At 39.8% G+C, this 22285-nt stretch overlaps 1 long non-coding RNA gene across 1 annotated transcript; it reads right to left on the minus strand.

Moving 5' to 3' along the window:
- Positions 1–9713: 9713 nt before the first annotated feature.
- Positions 9714–22173, minus strand: LOC120735136. The gene is made up of 3 exons (XR_005696192.1): positions 22042–22173; positions 18723–18729; positions 9714–9724 (listed from the first exon to the last, which is right to left on the minus strand). It is a non-coding gene; the product is annotated as an uncharacterized LOC120735136 (long non-coding RNA).
- Between the last annotated feature and the right edge of the window lie 112 nt (positions 22174–22285).

Genomic DNA, 22285 nt, shown 5'->3' on the forward strand with positions numbered 1-22285 from the left:
TTTCTTTATTTTAACCCTCAAAAAGGTTCAAAAGACAACATTCTTAACATAAAACTACTCATAGTGACCTAAGGGTAGCTTTTACAGTGGTTTGGCCAAACCATTTACACACAATAGGGGGGAAACAAAAACTCACACTAATATTAACTAAGTACAGAATAACATGGGCAAACCTAAAACACCCCTTTTTCCTGATAAGCACATGGTTGGTCCTGCTGAGCAGGCATTATGTTCTCAGAATCCTCAGCCACACCTTTTACACAGACAGGAAACAGCCACCACCCAAAACCAGGTAACTCAAAAAAAGAGAAACACAATTAATATAACAGAAAACATTTTTAGAAAAGACACACAATGCCTTTATGCGCGCGCCTCATAATATCAGTGTTAGGTTTAAATAAAATGATTAATGAATTATATTAATGAAGAAAACTGCAAACCAAACTAATAAAGTGAACAAATGGACTGATTTACCCATGTGTGGCTGATGCCATCACATAAACCCTCTCCAACGTCACGAGCAAAAGCAGTTTTCAGTGCACATTTGGATCGAACCCTCTGTTTCCCACCCTGGGAGTCACCTTCTTTCTTTGCTGGGCATCTTCTCATGTACTTCCACAGTGTTTTCAATGAATGAAATCAATGCCCTCTGTGGATTTCCTGTAGCTCACCAGCTCCCCTCTTCAACACACTGGCTTTATGGGCAAAATTTCCACATCTTCTAAGGATGTTCAACCTATTGTGTCACTCTCTTGAATTTTTGGGATATTGAAATGCAAGAGCAATCTCTTCTACATTTTTATCTACAGCCTCCAGGTGTCGTGCAATTTTTGATGTAGGTTGGTGTCTAAACAAACAGTAGTTTCTCTTATCATACACATGGTGACTTCCAAACTTTGAAGGTGGTAACAATTTGATTGATTCCGCAATCTGTTCAATTCTGCTTCTCTTTGGTGTACTTTTAGTATTCTGAGATCCTCTTCTTAGGAGTTATGGTAACATTGACTTTATTTAAAATTTCTGAAGAATTATCTAGTTTTTGTGGAGATAAATTGGGGTATCACACAGAAGGCAGAGGCTTCTGTGCAGTTGGATAAAGAGGTCCATCTTCATCTAGATGACAGGAACTTGGTCTGGAACATAATCAGCATCACTACAGTCTGGGTTATCGGATTCATCAAAAGATGTTTCTGCATATGTTGAGACCTTGGTAAAAAAAAAAATAGCATCTCTTTAAGATTTAAGGCATGACTGAAGTAGTTGGGTTGTGACAGATTAAAAGTTAAAGCCATTTAAAGATAAATAATACATGTATATTACAAATTTTCTACCTATGACCTCTTTTTTTCAGTATTCAACAAAGCAATCCTCAAATGCTGGTTGAAGTGATGATGTTGTGGCAATTATATGAGGACCTGCAGCCTTAAAGGATGGACAAAAAATAAAAACTCCATGCATCTAAAAATACCATGTTATTATAATGTATTTTTGATATGTATGAAACCTTCTTCATCCTGGATCCCGCTGGTGCAGGGTCTTCGCTCTTCGGCAAAGGGTTCTCTATTTGGTTCTTTCCAAGGCATCCTCAGGTGATGCGTTGATGGTCTTAATGTCCTCCTTAATTTTGTCCATCCATACAAGATAACAAAAGCTCAACACTGCACCCAGCATCCTGGAGCACTTCTTTTGTCTTTTGTACGTGTTTTGAGTTTTTATGTGCGTCGGAGTTTGTACGTGATTTGGAGTTTGTACGTGTTTTTACGTTTGTATGTGCTTTGTCTCTAGGGGCCACCGTAAATACACTTTTATTTATTCACTCCACATAAAATGTAATAAATAAATCATATTATACAAAAATCAACTATTCACATTTCAACTTTTACTATTTAAATTTTCAGCTTTTTCCTTTTAAATTTAAAGTTTAACAACACAAAACACTGCAAACCACAACACAATTAAATATAAATTAAAATATGAAAACAAAAAGAAGATGCATATTCTCTGTCATATGGGCCTCCATGAATAAACTTTCTGAATCCTTTATCATCTGCAACCGAAAATAATTGTGGATGATTACTATACCTTTCTAATGTGACGTTGTTGTCCCTGGCTCTCTTTCTCTCTCTCTGGCTCTGTTCGTGTGCTACTGAGTGTAACTACTGCCCCTCCCCCCTCTGCCCAGCGTAAAGCACAAGGCTCGTGTGCAGAGAGAAGCGAAAAAAAGTGCGAGAGAGAGTGAGAGAAAAAAAAAATACAACCCATGTGACGGCTCGCGATAAGGAGCCGGCTCGCGTCAAGGAGCCGGCTCGCGTCGTTCACGTCAAAGAGTCGGTTCTAAGAGCCATTTCATTCGCGAACGACCCATCACTACCATCGGAGCATGCGCGTCTCCATGGTGTTTAGGGCCTGTTCATGTGTGGTCAATGCGGGCCAACATGCGGAACCATACAGGACTACTGGGCGGACCACCGCTTTGTAGATTTTTCCCTTGAGTCGATCTGGCATTCTTCTGTCGCAAAGGACACCAGTGACCTGTTGCCATTTTAACCAGGATGCATTTATTTGTGCTCGGACAAAGGGGGTTATGTTTCCATCGTAGCTGATGATTGAGCCCAAGTAGCGGGACTCTTCTGTCTTCTTCAACTCTTCGTTGTCAATTATGATGGTGCCATCAGTTTGGGGGCCTCCTTCCAGGTATTCGGTCTTTTTCGTATAGAGCCGCATACCATATTCACTGAGCCGGGTCTTCCAGAGTTGCGTCGTCGTTTGGGTCTCTTCTCTGTCTTTGCTGGCGAAGAATATGTCGTCGGCAAAGAGGAGAGACCATGGATGAGGTAACTGGAGGTCGGACGTGATGGTATCCGTACATAGAATGAAGAGGGGGAGTGACAGAGCTGACCCTTGGTGGACCCCAACTGGGAAGGGAGGTGATAGTCAAGCGGCGCATCGGACTGAACTGGTGGCGTTGTCGTAGAGGAGCTGTATCCATTTGATGTATGCCTCAGGGACACCATGCGATCTTAGGGAGTGCCGTATGAGTAGGGGTGGGTTTTTATAATCGATTCATCGATTAAAATCGATTCTGGCTTGGATAACGTAAAATAGATTCATTAAAATCCTGAATCGATTTTTTTAATATAAATTTATTTTGCCGGAAATGCCAGAATCTCTGGTGGCATCTCACAAAATTTCAAGAACCACCAAACAGTTAGGACAGTAAATGAGAGCAGGTACAGGGATTCTGCAAATAGACTTAAACACACAGCGCGACCCGCGGATCAGAATCAGTTAGATGTCGCCTTTCTCATGGTCGGGGCTGAAAGCCGACAGCTCGCTGATTTTGATCTGTCGGCGGGTCCGCGCTTTGTGTTCACGCCCTTTATGCGCTGATTCTAAAGCTGTTAGTTTGATCTCTCTCCAAACAATATTGACCGAACCAGCAGCAAAAGAAGATCCAAACGCTTCACATAAACATCGTCATGAATTCACTCTGACTTTTACTGTTTTGCTTCCACCGCGATGCACAGCTCTCTGTCTCTCTCGAACAGTTTCCCTTTCTTCATTATTCGCTTGCTTGTTACGCACAAGTCTACTGTTGCTTACAGCGCTGTCGGCTGCTGTTTTTTTCCCTTTTACATTCTTCTGAAAAGAAAACCTCATTTCTGCTGTTCAATACTGAACAAATTTAAACTTTTTTTTTTTTTTTTGCCTGTCCCGTTTGGCTCTTTTGCCATTAGAATTATTGTCTAAAGGCGAAGAAAGATGCCCAACGGATTTACTTTACCAAATTGACCATCCCAGCCTTGCCATAATGATCCATTTGATTCACCTTTTATTGTTTATTTTATTTTCACTTGCTGAATACGGGACAGACTTGACTGGGGGAAAGAAGGGGAGAAAGAAAGAGAAACAGCTGAGAAGAGGGACGGGGGAGAAGGGCAAAAAACAAAAACCAACAGAATGGGCAGGGGAAAAAAGAGAAAGAAAGAAATGCATATATCGATCACCTGCTGGGAAAGAAAAAAAGAAAACAAGCAGAAGAGAACAAGAGTAATAGAATAAACAACAGCACAATGATATATGGGAATATGACAGTAACAAATTTAAACTTTTTATTTTTTTTAAATTATTCAAAATGCAAAACGCTTAACCGTGTCTCTAATAAAACCGCTGTAACGTCAAAGGTAATGTTTATATGTTGATTAATGGTTTTCTTTCGTTTTTGATGTACTGCAGAATATTTTTATAAAATCCCAGGCCAGGAAAATCACCTTCATGTTTTTCTGTGTTTTATCTTCAGCTACTTTGACACAAAGGCATCTGCTGTGATGCTTACACCTTGCGTGTGTCAGCTTCCTTTTTATTGATACAAAAATATGTAAATGTACTGATCTGAATTATAATATTTCTGACTGTCAAAATTTCCCAGATTTAAATCGAATCGAATCGAATTAAATCGAATCGTGGATCGAATAGATTCGGGACCTTGTGAATCGGAATTGAATCGATTCTAGAAATCAGTGACGATACCCAGCCCTACGTATTAGGGGTGCAACAATACACAAAATTCACGGTTCGGTTCGGTTCGATACTTTGGTGTCACGGTTCGATATTTTTTCGATACAAAAAAATGTTCATGCCTTTTTAATTTGTCATTTATTAAAATTATAAATATATATTTTAACTCAAAAGTACAGTTTTTAAATTGAACCCTAACCCTTGTGCGTGTTTTTTATTTTGACAGCGAATGCGCACCTGCGGACCACTTATGTGCAGCCCTGGTTATTTAGCTCGTCATATTGCAGCCACAGAAATTCTTTTGTCCATGAAACCATAAAGCTGCACTTTCTTTTTGCCTTATAGTCTGATTTGTCATAACTTTTCCGTTTTGTGGTAAGCTTTTCTTTGGCTGTCACTTCTTCACCCTGACCTGTCTTATTTGGCTCAGCAGAACTAAAATATATATCCTGCTGCTTTTACACACGCACTCACATAAGCTCAGCGATTCTCTGCGCGATCAACCTCTCACATGTTTAAGCTTGCTGCGGGAGATTTCACTTGTCATGTTTGCATACAACGATTGATAAGACTATGTCAGAGGAATTGGTGCACAAATTATCATCACTCACCAATCAGTGCTGTCGCTCTCTATACACAGTTCGCACGATTGCAAAGTGAAAGCAAAAAACAAGCGCAAATTCAAACGCGATTTCAATATGTCACATATTGACAGTGGCTCACCGATGCCAATGACATAATTACCCAGCTACATTTCTGAAAGAATGCAAAAGCATTGACATATATTTTTCCTTCCTACAATAGCCCGACGGGCAGGGAAGAGATAGATTTTGGTAGCCCGACTGAAAAAAATCGCTAGCCCCAGGACGTCGGGCTAGCGGTATTGCAAGCCCTGTATCTGATTGAGGAATCACTCATCTTTGGAAAAGAGAGTTTATTACAGAGAAATGTCTCTTTCCAAAATAAAAGCTATACTATCCGCTTCTTCTGGGCTATATTCTCAGCAGCATAAGGAGAATCATGTGCTAACAGCTGTCTAAATGACTCGGCTAAAGTTAGTAGCATGCTTGTTGTTTTTGTCTTTGCACTAGGATGATGTCGGCGTAAATGTGCAGTCATATTCGTTGTGTTCCCACTAGTGTTTTCAGGTTAATCTCGTTGAAATGACTTTAACGCCACAACACGGCAAATCTCCGTTAACGAGCTACCGCCGATCGCCCCGTGCATGGGGCTAGACGGCCAACACGTTAACGAGCTAACTGCGCTAACACACTAGTTCCCACCCATGTAATTGAGCATTGCATGGCACATCCAACATACTGTTTTACTTTGGTCCATGACTCGCTTACCTTCAGGGTCATACGTCACATGAAAACCAAAATAATTCCAAACGCCAGATCTGAATGAGGGTGGGGGAGGTCCATGTTGCAAGGAGAGCTTAACTTCTGTCTTGCTAGCTTGCCCTGCGCTCTTCCTTCTGACTATGCTGTCTGTGTTGAGCGCTCAGTGGATCTGCGCTCGACAGTGCAGCCTAGGCGGAGTAGTCGAACGCAGATTCACTGAGCGCTCAACACAGACAGCATCGTCAGAAGGAAAGTTGATAAAATAAATTACAAATGTTGTATTGTTCGATACATATGCGTACCGAACCGAAAGCACTGTATCGAACGGTTCAATATCGATACGAATATCGTTGCACCCCTACTACGTATGAGGTCATGGGGTACCCTGATATGTATGAAACCAAATAAGGAAATATTAAACTGCAAAAGTAATACTGGTTACAGCATAAAATTCAAATCTGGAATCACTGGTTTGAGGATATACATTTGAAAAAATATGTAATTTAGAAAATTAGCTTATGTAGGGCATTTTTTAAGAGGGACATGAAAATGAACATTAAAACTAACCTAAGCTGCACAGCAATGCACTTGTTTAAATTCAAAGACTTGTTATCAATAGTTCGGCTACCTGCTGCACATCTTCCAGTGTTTCCCTGGTCCACATCTCCAAGGAGAAATTATCTGATAAGCGTAGCGGCACAGTAGTGAAGTGCGATATCACTGATTTCCGATCCGATACCAAGTAATATTCAGGGTGGTATCGACGATCTGATCCGATACCGATACTTTGTACAAAAACTTATTTTATTAATTGTATCTCAAATTATAGCATCATAATGATTACAGGACATCAGATTACTTGTTCTTATCACCTAATGCAGAGTTCATCATATAGAAATAAAAAAACTGAAGTTGTGTGCTATTTGAACAGGTTGCCTGCCTGCAGCACTAAAGGACTCCGTGAGAGACGTCTGTCTCGCCCTAGCAGCACCTGTCCCTGTCCTCCTCTTCAGTTCGTCTCAACATACTCTCCTCATATTCTGTGATATGATTCACTCTGAGGTGTTTGACAAGGTTAGTGATGTTGCCACAACCATACATGCCAACCCTCCCGAATCCGATCCCGAATTTCAGTGCCTCTCCCGAAAATCTCCCGGAGCCACCATTCTCCCGAATTTCTCCCGATTTTCCAGGACAACAAAATTGAAAAACCATATTGCAGAATTCATAGCGCAGCCCAGCCAATTCCAGTTTCCAACAATGGCAGCAGCTACTTAGTTTTAATATTACTCTTATTACTCTTATAACCCCCGCGGTCTTTTGCTACTCGGGTAAAACATGATATATAAGTCACTTTGATAACTTAAAAATGTTCTTGTTTGGCTTTTTCAGTGTTTTATTTGTTTGTGAGTAAATCGGTTTGGCTGAGATTAAAGTTATTAGATTAGATTAAATTAAATTTAACTTTATTAATCCATCGAGTGGGTTCCTCCGGGGTTTTCACACAGCTGAATAAACGTCAAACAGAAAACTAATTAAACAGAAGTGTGAGACGGTCGAGAGTTTACGCCAGTGCCCGGTTATATTTTAGATAGCAAGGAGCAGACGGCAGAGTTTCACTCCACCGAGGGAGCTCGTGACGTACTACCCGGCTTTCTTTAGACCGCGAAGGCCGGGTCCTCAGGTGGAAGCAGCCTCTGAATTTGGACACCCCCACTGTTTCCAGGCCGGCCAATAATAACGGTGACATCTAACCCTCATAATGTCCTCCCGATTTCCATACAACTTGTCTCCTCAGGGGTCAAAAATGTCCCCACTTCATTTGACTGTTTTTTAAGGTATAAAGTATAAATTGTCAATCAATTCAGTGTTACACCTTAGTTTTACTTAAGGCCAACACATTATGACAAAATTTCCCCATAATTTTGCAATTTAAGGCCACCAGACCCCATTTATATAAAGTATACTCTGTTTTTGAGTAAAAATAACATGAAACATCAAAATAATTTGAATTTATATAGTTTTCAGTACTTGACTTATCACAGAGTAGTATATATCAGAATTTAGTGAGGGTGTTGGTTTTAAATCATTTGAATTTTTTAATGGCAGCACATAATCACACCTGTGGTCCTCAGGGGTCAAAAATGTCCCCATCTGGTTCAACTTTGTATAAGGCATAAAGTATCACCCATAGAGAAAGTAATATTAAATAAATTCTAACAACAGCTGATCAAGCTTAAACGTGCTGCTGTTGTTCAGCCGCTGGTTTCCTCTTTCTGGTGCAAAGTGGGCCAAAAGCAAACTAGAGACACGGACTCGCGACAGAAAAGACGATCAGCTGATCGTTAAGCAGTTTCATGATTGAAGTAGCAGCAAGAGAGAGAGCGAGAGGCAGTCGCTCGTTAAGCTTAACGCAGGAATGCTTTACAAACATTCAGAGATGGACTTACACACTTGCTTTACTTCTCTCGGGGATAACTTTGTCGGAGATGAAATGCCGGGTTGCTAGCGAAGCTCCACATGCTATCCAGACCACCGACAGGTCCTGCATGCCACAGCCGCTCTATCATGTGATGCATACTGCTCCGACGTGCTAACGTTCTGAGGTGAGTTACGGCGTGTTGCAAGTTTTGTGAGGTGCTTTCGTGATATTTAATGGATCGGATTACATTTTTTATTTTTCTCCGATATCCGATCCAGTAATTTAGGTCAGTATCGGACCGATACCGATACGTAATATCGGATCGGTCCATCTCTAATACAGACACGTCGAGAATGTTGTAGAAAACAACGAGGGGCCAAAGGGCTGTCTTTCTTTTGCATGTGTACACACTCGTAGCCTGAAACAAAAGAAACAAACCAAAAACTATTCAGATATGTAAGTTTCTTTTCCTACACCCAAATTCAGTGCATTATCCTTTCCATCTATGATATGACAAATATTATAAATAATAAATGTGCAATACCTTGTCGAGGTTATCGACGCCCCCCTTGTTGCGATTGTAATCTTCGATGATTTTTGGCCTTTTGTCATCCCTGGTGCTCAAAACAGCATCCCGATGCAGAGTGCTCATCAGAAGAACATTTTTCTGTTTTCTGGGGTGGTAGGACACCAAAGCATGGGTCTCGGTGAAGGCAAACTTTGATGAGAACTGAGCCCTGTTCATTTTTGACACCAATGCAGGGGGCAGTTTGGGCTTATTCCTCCGTACTGTTCCCACTATGTACAGCTTTCTTCTCAGTAGTTGCAGGCCAAGGTCATATGATGTGAAGAAGTTGTCACAGGTTATTGTTTTCCCCTGGAGACCTTCTGTCATCTCAAGAACAACTCGCTTGCCCTGATTTTTTTCTGACTGTGCACCAGCAGGTTTGCCAGTGTATACTTGCATGTTCCATGCATAGCTAGACCTGGCATCACATGCTGCCCATATTTTTATGCCATACTTTCCTGGTTTGCATGGAATGTACTGTTTAAATGGACAGCGACCTCTGAAGGGCACTAGACGCTCATCCACAGTGACATCAGTGCCTGGATTATACATCATTGGCAGAAGAGACACCCACTTGTTCCATACATCCCGAATGGGAGCAAGTTTGTCTCCTCTTGTGTCTTTATCATCAAAACAAATAACTCTTGAGATTTTTTGAAACACCTTCAGTGTCATGGTAGCACGAAAAATTGTCCTACCAGACTCAGCATGCCATAAACTAGCTGTAGCTTCCTTATTGGAGCGGTACACACCAGCGAGAATCAACATACCTACATATGCCTGCAGGTCGATTGGATCCATCTTCCTCCACTTGTTGCCATACACACCACGCCCCTCCTTGTTTGTCATGTTCAGTATCACCTCTTCAATAGACTTGGGCAGAAACAGGGCAAAAGTAGATTTTATGTCATCAATACAAGAAATTGCATATGTGGTTGGACCACAGTGGCTTTTGTCTCTTCTACTTTCATCATGCGTCGTCTGTCACTGGGAGGAACTGAACACCAGATCAGTTTTTTGTCCTTTGACTGGAAATATTCCTCTGTCTCAGCTGGGTCCTCTTCCACAGATTCTTCCTCATCGGTTGATTCTTTCTGTTCATCAGAAGTGTAGTCTTCCACAGCTGATACTTCTTCCATTTCAGGTTCAGATTCTTCCTCATCATATTCATCGTTTTCCATCACTTCATACTCTTCTTCAGTTTCTGCAGCTGGCGATGTGGGGGATTCTTCAGAGAAAGAACTAGCATGTGGTCCATATGCTCGATCTTCGTCATTATTTTCCTCCTCGTTTGAAGATGAATCATCCTCATCCTCGTCGTTCTTTTCAACAGCTTGGTTAAAAATTAGCTCACAAGCCTCTTGTGCAGTAAAGAGCTTCTGCCTCTTCATTTTGCTGCTTCTCTCTCCCAGAGTAAAACAAGAAACGCCCCAAAACCTGTGACAAAAGAGCTTTTTCCCGCCTTTTTTTTTTGTTTTATTTTATTGTGTCTGTGTCTTGGTGTGTGTGTGTATGTGTCCCCATACATCAAAGATCAAAGATGTTTTGGAAAGGAGTATGGTGTTTACCCTAATGCACCACTTTATACTGAGGGGTCATTTTTGTCCACAAGGACCACAGGTTTTATAAAATCCAATAAAAACCCTATAGATAAATCAAATTACTTAAAACTTATTACAATCATGCATAGCATAGTACTGAATAACTTCTGTTATTTTCAGCCCATTTGATGAATAACAAACACATTTTTGATAGCAAAAGATTTCTTTAGAGGACAAAAATGACCCATGGACAACACAAGGGTTTTAACGTATTTTACCCGATAAATAAACACTGTAAAATGTATTTTGAATGTCTCCCTAATTCTGAGGTCTCAAGGTTGGCAAGTATGGCCACAACACCTCACTTTTTTGCCACATTTATCGCAAACCACGTCTCAGCTGCTTGTGGAGGTAAAATATGTCTGCACATGACATCAACTGCGCTCAGCCATTGTTGTGAGTGCGCACGCCAGCGGCTGCGAGACATGTAGTTTCTTTCCACTGTGTTCCTGTTAATGAAAAACTACAAATTTACCCTAAAGTACTAAAATATCGAGATTTTAATATGAGAATCGATTCTAGAACATAAATGATTGGTATTGGAGGAATCGATATTTCAGGATCGATCCGCAGATCATTAGACAGATATTCAACAATAAATAAACCATCTTTGTGAGTGCCATTACATCTTAAATTATACAGTACTTGTGACATTGATCAAATATTATCTGAATTTTCTTTTCTAAGCTGCAAATTGTAAGTGTATCTGAATGTCATGTTGAAAATTCACGTCAGGGGTATTTCCTGGCTGGGATTTTAGTTGTGAGTAAGAGTGATAAATGGGATGCTAGTTTTCAGAAGAGAAAATGAAGCAGGAGCTTTAAATCTTAATCCTCCTCACACAGTGTATGGCCAGAGTGTTGCATATCCAGTACACTTAACATAAAAATGTTATCATCTATCAAATAAATTTGGATACAAGACTTTGTATGTGTGGCCTCTGGGTTATGTCTTCTCAGGCCTTTAAATGAAACTGTTGAGTTGAATCTATAATCTTAAATGCTTTTGAATGCTTTTTATAATTTTAAATGTTTATATGCAGATTAAATTGCATTATAAAAGAAAGGCTCAACTCCGAGTATAGTCTGGGCCTAAAAGTCTTGACAGGAAACTGTAGGTTTGCAGAGCATGCTTTGCATCCAGGAAGCGAAACTAAGCAGAGCGTGAGTGACGTGGAGCTTAGAAGGTTAGTCTTACAGCAAAAATAGTACCTGAGCAGAGGCCTGAATGTATTCAGCAACCTGCTGGGTTTGAGTTTGCTTGGTAACAGATGACTGAGAATAAGTCAGGAAGTATACTTCTAAAATGTCTTTGTTTCCTCTGTAAAGTGTGCATTTTGGTTGTCATTTTGAGGAGCTGTTTGGATGATGCTATTTGAATAACCAGGTTATTCATTATTTGCTTTTATACTTTTATATTCTTTGATTAAGCTTTTAGTAGGTTCTTGATTAAAACATTTATTCAACATATTACAGATGTAGTTTCAGTTAGGTTATTATGCACATGAGAATTGGCCTCTCTTCTCATAAGACAAAGTTCGTGTGAGGTCGAGCCACACACACACACACACACACACACGTACACATACACACACTTACACAGCAGTTAGACTCAGGGGTCGGTGAAGGTTCAAATAATATTTTGTAAAAGCTTGCAACTGCAAAATTGTGTTTGCAAAAGAACAGTTTGTTGCAGAATGTGTGCCTGATGTTCCAGATGATAATCGAGCGTCCGGCAGCGACAGGAAGACACCTGGGATGGAGACGAGGCGATGTTGCTTTTTCAACCTGTGTTAAAAGTCATTGTGGCTTTGATTTGACGTATACATATATTGTATCTGCTTAACGCATGAGGGGGCGTTATAAATTTCCCCGATGGTATAAAAACAACTGCTTGTGTATTGTTAGACAGAGATCGATGCTGTCTGCGTACAGTATTCATCTCCCACACGTGTGTTTCATTAAAATCATCGTTTGGCCCGGCCCTGTCTGGACTTAGTGTTATTGTGTACTTCCTCCTCAATATTTGAACCGTTAACACTAACTATACTCCCGGGTATTTTTACTGATAAAGACGTCTCACATACACGAAAGTTTAACCAAGGGGTGGGCAACTCCAGGCCTCAAGGGCTGGTGTCCTGCAGGTTTTAGATTTCACCCTGGGTCAGCACACCTGAATCAAATGATTAGTTCATTACCAGGTCTCTGGAGAACTTCAAGAGATGTTGAGGAGGTAATTCAGCCATTTAAATCAGCTGTGTTGGATCAAGGACACATCTAAAACCTGCAGGACACCGGCCCTTGAGCCCTGGAGTTGCCCACCCCTGGTTAAACCCAACATAAGGATGGGAGAAATAACCCACGGGAAAGAATGTTTAACCAAAAATAACTGGGTCAACTTGTATTACCTTTACAGCTAGCAACATGACTTTTTATTCATGACATTTGCACATTCCTTATCTCTACGGACATCCTCCATTACTCTGAGGATTACCCAGAATTCCTTGCCCCTTCGTGGTTACTGCAGGGTGACATTTACAACAGTAGGTGGTGCCAATGTCCCATTTAGCAGAATTTAACTTGAACCTTATTTAACTATGTTGTTACGGCCCTGGACCGGCTGTGTATTTTTGTTGTGCTGTGTCTTTAAGACTCTACAGGTCCTTCCTGGTTGGGGAGCTAGCGGCGGCTGATTGGTCCCCTCATCAGGTGGCGGCAGCAGCTGACAGCAGCAACAGAAGACCCCCTGAGCTTTGTACATAGCGTGTAGATACATTTTCACTTGTAAATAGTACATTGTGAATAGAAAATGAAACAGAAGGGGTGAGCTGCCTTATTATTTTCTTGTACTGTTTTCTCCTCTTTATTTCCGTTAGGGAGTTAAATGTAGCATCTGTCTTTTGTTTGGTTTTTGTTTCACATAGGGTTTTAGATGGCACCTCCTCTCCTGACTTAGCTTGTTTTGTTATTTTGGCCTTTGTTCACTCCAGAGCTTAGTTTTCATTGTAGACATTAAACCACCTTTCACTTAAGAAATTGGTTTTTCTGTGTATGATTTTGGGGACCAGGGCGGGGTCACTTCCTTTTTACCCCTTATGCTATGTTCCTCTACCCCTTGACTGTGGCGTAACATATGTTACATATGCACTTACTAAATACCCAAGTACATTACTCGCAAGAGCATCCAGTTTTGTTAGTTCCTGTGCCAGCTTTGCACATTTCATTAAACTCATGATGTAATGTTTTTCCTCAGCATTTCGCTCAGCCCCTGTCTTTCTGTGACTTTTCAGGGATTTCACATGATGTTGCCACAGCTTGGTATTTGTGACTAGGTGTACAAACTAACATAAAGCAAACATTAGTTGTACCACACATAATTAGCACCAGCTCATTTGTTAATTACTTTTGTAGAAACTATTCAAACTTTGAAGCTAAACTTGCATAACAGATTTCATTTAATCATCACTACACCTGACTCACAAGTGTTGGGTAAAACACACTGCTTTAACCTAAATATGGGCCAATCACAACACCCTTTACCTCAGGGCAATAGTAAGTACAGTGTTAAAGATCTATGAGTGATAAAACATTCTGCCTTTGTTACAAATACTGAATGAAAAGGCACAGGCAGAAGCATTGTTTACATTTATGCCTGGCCTATATTTTTATCACTAAAGATACCCTACCTTCCAACTAGAGAAAATTAAAATTAACAAACAAAACTGCAACAATACTCTCACATGTGGTCCCATTTCAGTGCAGGGCAACTTGCATGTGACAAATAAAGGTTCACTTGACTTCTTGACAAAAACAATTTTGTAAAGCATTCTTTTGAAGACCAAAAATTAATTTCACATTTTTAAGCACACATCAACATCATTCACGATTCAACCCCCAAATCAGAAATACATATTTGTTTAGTCTCTTTCTTTGGTTTTTTTTTATAATAAAATTACAAAAATCATATTAAAAAAACTACTTTTTAAATCCAGTCTCAAGTGGCCAACCCAAGAAATTTTAGAATCTATTGTTTAGCTTCCCAGTTTGACGTACTGTGGATGTGGATTTTTGCAAAAGTTAGTGATGTGAGGTGGGTCTCAATAGCGCAACAGGAATTAAAGTTAATACCATTAGCAGTTATTCCTGTTGCACGTACTGTGACTCTAAAAGCCACAGTAGGACTATATGTTTGCTAGCTTCAGTCAACTATCTCAATTCTATGGTCTACACAAATATAATATTTGTAAATATCTACAGATCAGAGATTGGGTCAGGAGCCAAACATTAGGGAAAAATAACTAATTAATCTCACAATTTTCTGTCATTAATCACGATTAATCGCAATTACTTGATGAATAGCCTGGCTGCAATTACACTTTTTCAACTTTATATTTAAGCTTGTAACAGACATTTATGCAATGTAATGAAATAAATGGAGAATAAACAAAGACTGTATGCTTAAATTCAAAGAGAATTTGAATAGTTTTCTTAAATCTTTTAGCACAGGTTCTCTCCTGTGAAATGCAACTTTAAAAAAAAAAAACTAAAAAAAAACCTATATACTAATAGGTAAGTATACACTAATATATAATATATATTAGTGCTGTCAAACAATTAAAATGTTTAATCAGATTCATCACAGGGTTACTGTGGATTAATTTTGGTTAATCACGATTAAATATCATTCATTTTTAATCTATATTAATCGCAGTTCATTTTGTATGAGTAAACAGACTCTGAAAAAAGGTCAAATGTAGACACTTAACATGTTTATTGAACATCTTGAACATTTATGTTAACAAAAAACTCTGTAAACATTTGTCCACTCTCTCTCTCTGTCACTCTTGGGGAGGCACTTCAAGTCCTTGAAACGAGGAACCAAAGCTTTATAAAGTGTGTGTTCTCAACAATATTAATCGGTCTGCAGTTTGTTGCAATCCTCTTATCAATTGTGTCGGTCAATATGTCCGAGGTAGACTTACTGAGTCCCTGATGCTCCGTGAGTGGCTTGTCACAAGCTCGGTGGTGCATTAGCCAAAGTCCTAGCAGCATCCCCGGCTAACGTATACGTCTGGTCAATGTGATATTTTAAGCTGGAAATGCTTCAGTGAAAAGAAAATATCTTCTTGCAAAATGTGCATAATACATTATGTCGGTCGACTGTTCCTTCTTGTTATATTTTTCAATACTCAAATTTCCCATCGAGAGGGCCAATGTGCGTTTATCATCTTCCCAAAGTTTATTGGTTCAGCTGCCCGTCACTACCAGATCAACTGCCATTTGTGCATGTGCAACATGTGTAACTCCACTTGGACAAACTGCCCGAAATGCATTGACAGAAACATTTCAGGAAATTTGAGTCATTCTGCACTCCAGCGTTAATAACGTTAATTTTTTTTGTTTCGCCTTAATTGTGATGACGGCTTAATCTGTGTTAACGCATTTATTTTGACAGCACTAGTTTATTGTTGTCATAAACAGACAAGAAGACAACAACAAACTGCTCCTCCCATTCAACACATGTCAGTCCATATCCCAGCAAACTAAATCATCTCCATTTACACATCAAATAGAAACATGAATCACTTGTAATGATCATGTTACGTCCCTCTGCAGCCTCTAATCTGCTCAGTGTGTTCAGCTGGTGCTAATTGACCACACCTAGTCAGGTGTGGATAAAAGCATCCCTGAGGCAAGCGTCCAGAGAGCTCACTTGTCTTTGCCTCGGTGGTACCAGCCATTTGAGCCAACCTGCTATGCCATTTTAAGATAAAGCCTCTTCTTACTAACACTCTGGTATTCATCTCCTTTTTTATGTTGCGGCTTTTGAGCCGGGTCGTAACAATTAGAAACTTGATAGAATTTCAAATCTAGTTTGGGGAGTCATTCAGTGAGAAACAGTGAAATGATTTTCCATGTGAAAAGGTGGACAGCAGAAACAGAAAGAAACAGTGAAACTAAAAGAGAAACAAAGAGCTTTGGAACAACGAGGCAGCAGGAGGACAGCTGCAGTTTAACAGCTTCAACAGTCACACTTTTCATTTTATTGTAAAATTTACACAATAGTAATTGAAGTAGTGAAGTGATTCTCAAGCAATTGGTCAGAAAACTTACCATTGTATTGCATGATAAGAAAGGGTAAAGACAGCTGAGTGCTTTTCAACAATAACCTGCAACACACCCAGTGAGCTTGATTTGAAGTGGGTTTAATAAACACATTGCAATGTGGAGAGAGCATCCCAGTGAAACACTAGGACCATCTCTGTGGCCGTCACCTAAAGGTTTACATCCCTGATAAGCAGAAGCACTATCTGTTTTAATGTCTCCCATTACAATGGCCTCACTGTGTTAACATTCCACATGCATGTAAACTAGCTACAGGAGTGCTCTTACTATAGTAAAGTGAGAAAGTGATATTACTATAACTAATGTGATATGATTAAATATGTGATTAATACATGAGAAAAGAAATCTGCCAGCACAGTTCACTGGTTCCATTGCGTGATCCTAGCTAGGTGAACATCGCCAATGTGCAATTTAACTGAGAATATCCAAGTGCTGCACCCATTCTCATGAGAATATACGATGAAAAGTATGCCACTACACCAGGGGTCTGCAACCTTTAACACCCGAAGAGCCAGTTGGACCCGGTTTCCACGCAAAAGAAAACACTGGGAGCCTCAAATACTTTTTGACATCTAAAATGAAGATAACACTGTATATATTGTTTTTTACCTTTATGCTTTCTGTGAACAACGTAAGTAAGTAAAGTTTATTTATTAAGCGCTTTTAACAGACAGGCAGTTACAAAGCGCTGTACACAAAGATTAAAATAAACAATACAATCAATAGACATTATACATAATCTAAAAGATCAAATGTAAATAATGTAAATATAAAATACGTAGATCAACAAAAGGCTTGTTTGAACGGAATATTTTTTAACTGCTTTTTAAAAGAATCCACAGAGCAACTAAGGTGTGCTGCTTATGAAATCCATGAAGTGCTACAGAGAAAATTACATGTTATTTATGTAATTAACACATTTTGAACTCTTAAAGAAATATAACAAAAGGAAAGACACCCAGCTGAACTAAATTGATCCATGTAGCAAACAAAAACTGCTGTGAGCCGCCACCCTTATATCGCCTTTGGGAGCCTTGACATGACTTTTAAAAACTAATTGGAAAAAAGCTCTATGCTGCTGAAAAAAAAATAGATATTTGCAAAATTCTGCCTAAATATGTATTTTACCTGGTTAATGTGTGTGGCGGGGCGTGGTCTGCAGCGCCGCTGCAGGGGAGTCAGACGCACCTGAGCGGCACCCGCAATCACGCCTCGCCGCCTTTACGTCTGTGCTCTCTGTTGTGTTGTGTTGTCGGGCTGTGAGCTGAAAAGCTACAGCCGGCTGTATGCGTACAGCAGCCGTGTGTGAAAAGTGGTCAGTAAAGAAATGCTGAAAAGCGTGTTCATGGAAACATCGTCGGGTCTGCCGTGATATGTTTACGATGGAACTTCTGCTCCTGAACCTCTGCGCACAGCGTCTGCAAATCAGGGCTTTCATCTTTACGCAGGACTGTAAGCTGTCATCTGTGAGGCGTGAGCGGTGTTTGTTTTTAACATAGTTCATGGTGGAGAACAGCTGCTGACATAATGTGGATCCGAAGATCCATAATTGGCCTACCTGGGGTTGAAAGTCTCGATAAATGCACAGCGTTTCGGTGGGTACACCAGCTTCCGCAAGTGTGACGCTTATTTTGAGCGATGAAAAATAATAAAATATAATTTTATTTTTATATTTCAATATCACAATAATCTAACAATTTAGAACTAAACACAAATAAAATACACTTCAACTAAATACTTCTAATTTATTTTTCCAAACCACCCAGAGCCGCAGTATAAGGACAAGAGCCACATGCGGCTCCATAGCCGCAGGTTGCCGACCCCTGCACTGCACCAAATAATCCCAGGGAAGTGAGACCAAGGAATCTACACAACTTACTAAAAGGAAAGCACGGGGTCCAGGAACTGATTGTTCAATGCACTCCTCAGTTTTCATTTTCACCTCATGTTATATCATAACTGCTGTGAGTCACACAGAATAGATATCAGAGCCTTAAACAGGCTGACTTCTGCTAAATGGGTCAAACTGGGCAGAAAGTCTACAAACACATAACATCCTTATAGAATATGATGTAACACTATAGATCAACTTACCTCAGAATATATAAAGCATATAAACAATTACAGTAATATGATGCAACAAACACAGCAGCTACTGATCCAAAATACAGCTTCATAAAACTGAAACAAACATTTATTTTCAGCTCCATTCTGCTGTTGATACAAGTAGAAATCTTTTTCACCACAAGATTGACAAGTTTCCACAAGGAGCTCCATTGCAGAGATCATTGATGGTTTTAGGAGAATGGTACTTCTTCTCTGGGAGTCTCCTTCACTTTCTTTCTTTGCTGGACATCTTCTCATGTGCTTCCACAGTGTTTTCTTGGCATAGAGTCCGTGGCAGTGATAAGAATATATGAAATCAATGCCCCCCCATGGATTTCCTTGGTCTATGGCAGGCCTGTAGCTCAGGGGCGGATCTAGAAGGGTGGCATGGGGTGGCAAGTGCCACCCTAAAATGATCTCTTGCCACCCCAGTTTTACATATGACAGTGTTGTTTATTAAAATAAGATAGCATTAACAGTTTGAGCGTAGTTACAGTCAATACTGAATATAAATGCTAAAACTGAATATATTGCATAGTGTTCCCCCCTCCACCATTAACAAATGGTTCAGCCCATAGCAGGACCAGCTTTTTTCTTGTTTTCAGTATCATGCCATGCTTATGCTTGTGCCAGAGCACATTTTGAACAACACCATGGGAATTTCGCTTCTTACACAGGTGGTTGGATGTTACACTCTGGAAATGGAAGAAAGGTGAGTGTTATTAACCCTCTGTGGTCCACGGACACGCTGCACCTCCAAATCACACGACTGATCTAAGCTGACATAGAGCTGCAGTCGCGCTCTATTCTCTATTTCAGCCTGTATTGAAAGTTCGGACTTCAAAATTTTTACATTTTAATGTCAGGCCAGTAAATCCAGAGTTATGATAATATATATAAGCCACGCTTTTTTCTAAATACTGTCATCACGTTTGTGTGTGTGTGTGTGTGTTTTAAGCATTTTCTAAGGACAGCGCGAAAACAGTAAAGAAAGGAAATAAAGCTACGTTTCCTATCGGTGGAAAAATGTACCGTGTCGACCAATTTAAAAAAAAAAAAAAAAGTCAACACGTGGGATTTGGTTGTTTAGGAAGAGGGAAAGTTTTGGGAGTGACGGTAACGGCAGCGAGACTGAGCGAGCGAGTGAGAGAGTTCTTAGATGTAGAGATTTGTGATGTTTAGTGTGGAGTGTTTACTTAGTGTATTGTGTTGTCTTGTGTAGTTGTTCTGTTGTGTAGTCGTTGTTTTGTTTTGTGTGTCAGTGAGGGCACTAATGAATCAGAATCAGAAAGGGTTTTATTGCCAAATGTTGAGCAGGTTTACAACATTAGGAAATTGCTGATGAATGTCACAAAGGCACATTTGTAATGTAAATACTGTCAGTAAGTAGGAAACCAGCGGAGTGATACACCTGCTGTTGTCGGGCCTGCAGGTTTATCCCTGTGCTGCTCTCATCTGTCTTTTGGTGGACACATCTTCTAAGGATGTTCAACCTATTATGTCTCACTCTTGAATTTTTGGGATAATTAAATGCAAGAGCAACCTCTACATTTTAAGTACAGCCTCCAGGTGTTGTGCAATTTTTGACGTAGGATGGAGACCAAACAAACAGTAGTTTCTCTTATCATACACACGGCAACTTCCAGACTTTGAAGGTGGTAACAATTTGAGTCCAAAATCTGTTCAACACTGCAATTCTTTGGTGAACGTTCATTGCTATCTGTTGCACTGTGGGATGAGAAGTTTCTGTGGAGTTTCTGAGATGCTCTTCTTAGGAGTTATGACACCATTATCTTTATTAAAAATTTCTGAAGAATTGTCTAGTTTTTGTGGAGATAAATCAGGGTATTGCAGAGAAGGCAGAGGCTTCTGTGCAGTTGGATAAAGAGGCCCATCTTCATCTAGATGACAGGAACTTCCTTCATAGTCTAGAACATAATCAGCATCACTATGATGCTCTTTACAGGAAGGGTCAGAGCAGACTCTACCTGCTGAGGCGGCTGAGGTCATTTGGAGTCCAGGGAGCGCTTTTAAAGACCTTCTATGACTCTGTGGTGGCATCTGTCATTTTTCACAGTGTTGTATGTTGGAGCAGCAGTTTATCGGCAGCTGAGAGGAAGAGGTTGGATAAACTCATCAGGAAGGCCAGCTCTGTTCTGGGATGCACCCTGGACCCAGTGCAGGTGGTGGAGACAGAAGGACTCTGGCCAAAATAACATCTCTGATGGACAGAGTCTCCCACCCCATGCATGTAGATGTTGCTGCAGAGCTGCTTCAGTGACAGACTGCTGCATCCTCGATGCATGAAGGAGCGTTTCCGCAGGTCCTTCCTCCCTGCAGCTGTCAGACTGTACAATCAGAACTGCTCCCAACAAACACAGATGTTTACATCAGTGCTGTAACTGCAATAAGTTACAGTAATTACCCGATTCGCACTACAACCTGGTTTGCCTCTTATCTGTAGTTATTTTTATTTAATTTAATAACTGTACAGTATTCTCTGTATATAGTAACCATTGTCCTTAATGTAAATATGTAAGAAAAATTGTGTATGTTTTAGAGATGGCACAATACCACTTTTTTTATGTGCGATACTGATATCATAACTTTGGATATCTGCCGATATGAATCCGATATAGTGTATTTTTTAATCAATAAAACTGTTTTTTTATATATTGCTGCATTTTTTACAAGTTCATACTCAAGTTTAAATAAACAACAACACTAAAGCTATTCTGTTATACCTGTATGTAAAAAACACACTGCACCCAAAATATTTCATACTTCAGCAACACTGATCAATCTAATAAACTTAAACCTGCTCCATCCTCCCTATTCTGGTATTTTAAAGAGTACTTAGCAGAAATATTAAGCAACCTAACTAATAGGGTTCCAACTCCCAGCAAAAAAACCCCAAAAAAACAGAGAACCACCCCCCCACACCTCATGATGCTTAATCAACGTAATCAACTTTAATTTGATGCAGTGTGAAAAAAAGATGCACAGAAATAAATTATTTTTCAAGAATAATTAAATGGATTTAACATCTTTCTTCAAAGGTATTGCAGACTGCAGTTTCACCTCTCATCCGAGAAGCTTCTTCTTCAGAAGTCCAAACGCTTTTCTTTGCAAGCTCCTTTGACTACAATGGCCTGGATGACTCAGAACCTTCACAGACTTCTCATTATATCCTGATAATATGTGCTAATCATCAGTATATCACTGGCAAAATATTTGCGTTAGAATTCTGACTTTAATCTCAGAATTCTGACTTTAGTTTCACATCAGCAATGCCAGAAAAATGTCTCAAAAATGTGAATGTGCATTTCAGGATAACAACGTAAAGTATTTATTCAACACTGCACAGATGGAAAAAGTACTACAGCTTACTAGGGTATATTAGACTTAACAGTTACTATATACAGTAATGGACTTCTATACATCTTACATCAGATTAAAACTTTGGGTGTAAGATTCAGATAATTATTTATTAAAAGCTCGACATTTTAAATGAGAATAAGAAAGAAAAGTATGTCTTTGTGCCCCCTTTTCCCTGTTAATGCCCTATCGGCCCCCCTGGCTAAACTTTGCTAGATGCGCCC

This window comes from Simochromis diagramma, unplaced genomic scaffold (genome assembly GCF_900408965.1).
Source record: "Simochromis diagramma unplaced genomic scaffold, fSimDia1.1 OVJJ01000747.1, whole genome shotgun sequence".
Classification (NCBI taxonomy): domain Eukaryota; kingdom Metazoa; phylum Chordata; class Actinopteri; order Cichliformes; family Cichlidae; genus Simochromis; species Simochromis diagramma.